This window comes from Oncorhynchus kisutch, linkage group LG5, assembly GCF_002021735.2.
Source record: "Oncorhynchus kisutch isolate 150728-3 linkage group LG5, Okis_V2, whole genome shotgun sequence".
NCBI classification, from domain to species: Eukaryota; Metazoa; Chordata; class Actinopteri; order Salmoniformes; family Salmonidae; genus Oncorhynchus; species Oncorhynchus kisutch.
Window position 1 is genome coordinate 58,443,655 of NC_034178.2, and position 6,523 is coordinate 58,450,177.

The window sequence follows — 6,523 nt, forward strand, 5'->3', positions numbered from 1 at the left end:
CAACCCTTGAGCAATCATTGAACTGGACGTGATTGGATAAGTGAAAGAAATGTAACAATCCTATTTATTTTTTTAAACAAGCCTTTGTTATATCTGTAAGAAGCTGCTTCAAGAGAGTAGTAGTGAATGAAGGATGCATTCTCAAAGGGGTTTTACAGGTGTAGCAATGGAAGGGGAACAGGCAAGGAGGGGGTTGTATCAGCGACCTCTGCATTTGTAGAGTAAGTCTCTACCTATTGCACAGATGTAGGATCTTAATTTGATCACCCTGTTGCAATGCAGGAAATGTGTTTAAAAAGGCTTCTGAAATGTGTAATTTCCACTTAGAAATTTCAGACTTGTTTTTCCCTTTCCAAAATTATATCAACCCTTACAAAAATGTCCATTAATTATAATCCACATTTCCTGTTACATCAGGATAATATTTCTGCTGTCGCACCTAAACTGGCTCAAATTAAGATCTTACATCTGTACCATAAAGGCACAGAAGCCTTGACAGAGGACAAGTGAGCAGGAAAGTCTACACAGGGAGGCTATGGGTAACCTTTGATTTGTCTTTGTGAGTAAGACGGTAACTTCTGGTGTTGTATGGTTTCTATTAAGACTTGAATGAGCTAAACATGTGCAACATTGCATCCAGTTCAAATCTAGAAATCCAGGATTCAATGGATTTCATTCCATTTACCGCATGAGACAGAAAACAATTTTTATGAAGCAACTAAATCTCACAATATCTGTATACTATGTCTGCTGGCCATCATCCTGGTTGGTTCAACACAGTCTTGGATGAGGTCACCCCTGCCTTCCCCTTACAGTGTAAAGTGAGACCTTGTGTAAAGTGCTTTATAAATGCAAACCCATTATTATTTCCATTGTGTGCAGACAATCATCACTCTTATAGGGTCACAGCGCTGTGGGGGTGAATTATAGATGACACTTCCTGTGGCTTGGATGACTGAGATACTGAACAAACAATGTGACACCTTTAGCTCAAAGATAATCACATGAATGTGATTGGGACCAAAAACCAGACCGAGCTGAACAGAGAGAAATATGGTTCCTCCTCCTATGTAAATGTCTCTAATAACAATGTTTGGCTATCACTAGGACAGACATGACACATTAATAGCTGGAGGTGCCCTGAATAGGGAGAGAGGAATTGTCCCTGAGCTGCAAAACAGGCTTGTCTTACTCAGAACTAAAAAGCCTGATGCAGCTGGGATTAATGTGGGACCAAGAACTATGATTTTTCTAGACTCTGAGTCCCTAGCACAAATTGGCTTGGGAACACTAAAAACAATTAATAATCATTTTGAAAAAAACATCTAATCGAAAAGTCATGTTTCACCAAGAGAACAATAAACCCAGAATCAAAGTCAGGCTGTAGAGTATAGAGAGGTAGGGATTAAACACCATTCAAACAACAGAGGATTCTCTTTGTAGAAGGGGGATTTGCCCTGAAAGGTTGCCAGTAGTAACAGAGGCAACAGACACAGTTTGAAGCTTGTGAGACCATGCCAAGTTCTTCCCATTGTCAACAAGGCTCTCAGAGGATGAACAACCAACCAGGCAGCAATTATATCCTGCTCTAGATGAATACCCTACCTATACTCGTTTTATAACAGAAACAGAGAGTGAGAAAGGAGGAGAGATAAAGTGATCAGTCAAAGTTAATGCATTGTCTTATTGTGTCGTATTCTGCCAAATATCAAAGTATTTGTACATTTCATTTAAAAAAATACTAGTTGTCTACAGTATATAATGTGACAATGTCGAATCCATCTTCATTGTTCTAAGTTTAATATTGTCAAACATATATTTACATACACTAAGTGTACAAAACATTAAGAACACCTTCCTAATATTGAGTTGCACCACTGCCCTCCTCCTTTGCCTTCAGAACAGCCTCAATTCTTTAGGGCTGGACTCTACAAGGTGTTGAAAGCGTTCCACAGGGATGCTGGCCCATGTTGACTCCAATGCTTCCCACAGTTGTGTCAAGTTAGCTGGATGTCCATTGGTGGTGGATCCTTCTTGATACACAAGTGAAACTGTTGAGCATGAAAAACCCAGCAGCATTGCAGTTCTTGACACAAACCGGTGCACCTGGCACCTACTACCATACCCTGTTCAAAGGCAGTTAAATCTTTTGTCTTGCCCATTCACCCGCTGAATGGCAAATACACAATCCATGCTTCAAATGTCTCAAGGCTTAAACCACCTTCTTTAACCTGTCTCCTTCCCTTCATCTACACTGACGGAAGTGGATTTAACAAGTGACTGTCACACCCTGATCTGTTTCACCTGTCCTCGTTATTGTATCCACCCCCTCCAGGGTGTGGCTTGTTTTCCCCAGTGTATTTATCCCTGTGTTTCCTGTCTCTCTGTGCCAGTGTATTTATCCCTGTGTTTCCTGTCTCTCTGTGCCAGTGTATTTACCAGCCTGTTCAACCTCTCTTTCATATCGTCTGAGATCCCCAAGGATTGGAAAGCTGCCGCAGTCATCCCCCTCTTCAAAGGGGGAGACACCCTGGACCCAAACTGTTACAGACCTATATCCATCCTGCCCTGCCTATCTAAGGTCTTCGAAAGCCAAGTCAACAAACAGGTCACTGACCATCTCGAATCCCACCGTACCTTCTCCGCTGTGCAATCTGGTTTCCGAGCCGGTCATGGGTGCACCTCAGCCACACTCAAGGTACTCAACGATATCATAACCGCCATCGATAAAAGACAGTACTGTGCAGCCGTCTTCATCGACCTTGCCAAGGCTTTCGACTCTGTCAATCACCATATTCTTATCGGCAGACTCAGGAGCCTCGGTTTTTCGGATGACTGCCTTGCCTGGTTCACCAATTACTTTGCAGACAGAGTTCAGTGCGTCAAATCGGAGGGCATGCTGTCTGGTCCTCTGGCAGTCTCTATGGGGGTGCCACAGGGTTCAATTCTCGGGCCGACTCTTTTCTCTGTGTATATCAATGATGTTGCTCTTGCTGCGGGCGATTCCCTGATCCACCTCTACGCAGACGACACCATTCTATATACTTTCGTCCCGTCTTTGGACACTGTGCTATCTAACCTCCAAACAAGCTTCAATGCCATACAACACTCCTTCCGTGGCCTCCAACTGCTCTTAAACGCTAGTAAAACCAAATGCATGCTTTTCAACCGGTCGCTGCCTGCACCCGCATGCCCGACTAGCATCACCACCCTGGATGGTTCCGACCTAGAATATGTGGACGTCTATAAGTACCTAGGTGTCTGGCTAGACTGCAAACTCTCCTTCCAGACTCATATCAAACATCTCCAATCGAAAATCAAATCAAGAGTCGGCTTTCTATTCTGCAACAAAGCCTCCTTCACTCACGCCGCCAAGCTTACCCTAGTAAAACTGACTATCCTACCGATCCTCGACTTCGGCGATGTCATCTACAAAATGGCTTCCAACACTCTACTCAGCAAACTGGATGCAGTCTATCACAGTGCCATCCGTTTTGTCACTAAAGCACCTTATACCACCCACCACTGCGACTTGTATGCTCTAGTCGGCTGGCCCTCGCTACATATTCGTCGCCAGACCCACTGGCTCCAGGTCATCTACAAGTCCATGCTAGGTAAAGCTCCGCCTTATCTCAGCTCACTGGTCACGATGGCAACACCCATCCGTAGCACGCGCTCCAGCAGGTGTATCTCACTGATCATCCCTAAAGCCAACACCTCATTTGGCCGCCTTTCGTTCCAGTACTCTGCTGCCTGGGACTGGAACGAATTGCAAAAATCGCTGAAGTTGGAGACTTTTATCTCCCTCACCAACTTCAAACATCAGCTATCTGAGCAGCTAACCGATCGCTGCAGCTGTACATAGTCTATTGGTAAATAGCCCACCCTTTTTCACCTACCTCATCCCCATACTGTTTTTATTTATTTACTTTTCTGCTCTTTTGCACACCAATATCCCTACCTGTACATGACCATCTGATCATTCATCACTCCAGTGTTAATCTGCAAAATTGTAATTACTTGCCTACCTCCTCATGCCTTTTGCACACATTGTATATAGACTCCCCCTTTGTTTTCTACTGTGTTATTGACTTGTTAATTGTTTACTCCATGTGTAACTCTTTGTTGTCTGCTCACACTGCTATGCTTTATCTTGGCCAAGTCGCAGTTGCAAATGAGAACTTGTTCTCAACTAGCCTACCTGGTTAAATAAAGGTGAAATAAAAAAATAAAAAAATAATTGATCCCTGTGTTTCCTGTCTCTCTGTGCCAGTGTATTTATCCCTGTGTTTCCTGTCTCTCTGTGCCAGTGTATTTATCCCTGTGTTTCCTGTCTCTCTGTGCCAGTGTATTTATCCCTGTGTTTCCTGTCTCTCTGTGCCAGTGTATTTATCCCTGTGTTTCCTGTCTCTCTGTGCCAGTGTATTTATCCCTGTGTTTCCTGTCTCTCTGTGCCAGTGTATTTATCCCTGTGTTTCCTGTCTCTCTGTGCCAGTGTATTTATCCCTGTGTTTCCTGTCTCTCTGTGCCAGTGTATTTATCCCTGTGTTTCCTGTCTCTCTGTGCCAGTTCGTCTGGTATGTTTTGAAGTCAATCAGCAGTTTTCCCATCTCCTGCTTTTTGCATTCTCATTTTTCTAGTCCTCCCGGTTTTGACCCTTACCTGTTTCTGGACTCTGCACCCACCTGCCTGACCATTCTGCCTGCCTTGACCACGAGCCTGTCTGCCACTCTGTACCTCCTGGACTCTGATCTGGTTTTGACCTTTTTGCCTGTCCACAACCATTCTCTTTCCTACCCCATTGGATGAATAAACATTGTAAGACTCGCCTTGTGCCTTGATAAGTGACATCAATAAGGGAGCATAGCCTTCACCTGGATTCACCTTGTCAGTCTGTGTCATGGAAAGAGCAATTGTTCCTAATGTTTTGTACACTCAGTGTATATCAGGCAGCGGTGATTACATGAACAATTTCCTAGTTGTCTTTGGAAATATCATGAGAAATAAAGTATAAACTTAAACAAAAGTGTGAAAAATAGATAATGATGACATTTCAGACAAACATGACTGACTATAAGCAAACACACCTTGCTTTAAACGCACACTTTGCTTTTGAATATGGAGGTTGTCAATAATACAAAAGGTAGTGGTAGACAGCACTTTAGCATTCTGAATACATTGAAACATTTGAAACATCTGCGGGAAAGAATGTATTTACACAGTAGTTCTGGGGACACAAATCATTTTGGCTGTGTGACACAATCAAACCCCTATATCCTCTTGTTTGTGGTGTTGAGAGCACGTGTTTTATGGTATCATATCTGAAAGTTAGGGAGACGCCCTAGTGTATAAAATTATACTAATGCACCTGTTGTTCATTGTCATCTCTTCCAGCTTAGTTCATGACCTCATGAATAAAAGTGTCAGGCATATTTGTGTATCTTAAGTCTCTAAGAAAGAGAGGGAGAGCGAGAGAGAGTTTGAGAGGTTGGCAGGACCATAGCTTCAATTGTCACTTGGCAACTCAGAAGACAAAAACTCAGCATTTAGTCAAGCATGTGTCATCCTTAAGAAGCCTTGAAAGCACCTCTCACTCAAAAGATAAAGGTGGGGGCACTGTGTAATCTAGTTACACAACAAGCACAGCGGGAAACCCAAGAAAGGTTATGTGTCTACTCAATCTAGGCAGGATGAGTTTACATGGCAGACATGAGTGTGACATACAGTATGTATGGTTTCCCGCAGCAAAACAATGTATTTTTCAGCAGATGGATCGAGTCCCTGCTGAGTAACGGGCTTACACGTGTGGGAAGATAACATTTCAGTGGGAGCAGGTTGAGGGGAGTGAAAAGTTGAGGGGAGTGGAATTTCTCATGCTTTTGTAAAGGAGTCTTATGCCAACCTTGATAGAATTGAATAGGTGAACCTGGGTTACGCTACGTTCAGAAAATAACCTCCTACGTTGGTCAACTAGCACATTTAAATACAAAATAGTCAGAAGAAGCAACCTGGACTCTGTAAAACCTGTAAATTAAAATCCAGGACACTCAAATTAGTGTGATATGTTACGTTTGGTATTAATTTGTGGTTGTCCATCACCCATTTCGTGTGATATGTTAGAAATTACAATTTGTATGGTATTTTATGAATTACAACTTGTATGATATGTTACGAATTGCAGTTCATACAATATGTTACAAATTTGAAATACGTATGATATGTTAAGAATTACAAGTTGTTTTGGCTAATGTTAGCTAGGTGGCTAACGTTATCTAGGCTAGGGATTAGGGTTAGGGGTTACGGTTAAGGTTAGGAGTTTGTTTAAAGGGTTAAGGTTAGGGGAAGGGTTACCTAACATACTAAGTAGTTGCAATGTAACTAAAAAGTAGACAGAAGTTGAAAAGTGGCTAATTAGCTAAAATGCTAAAGTTGTCCATGATGAGATTCGAGCACGCAATCTTTGGGTTGTTGACGTTTATGTTATACGCTTACCCATCCACCCGACAAACCGTCGTCCTTATGT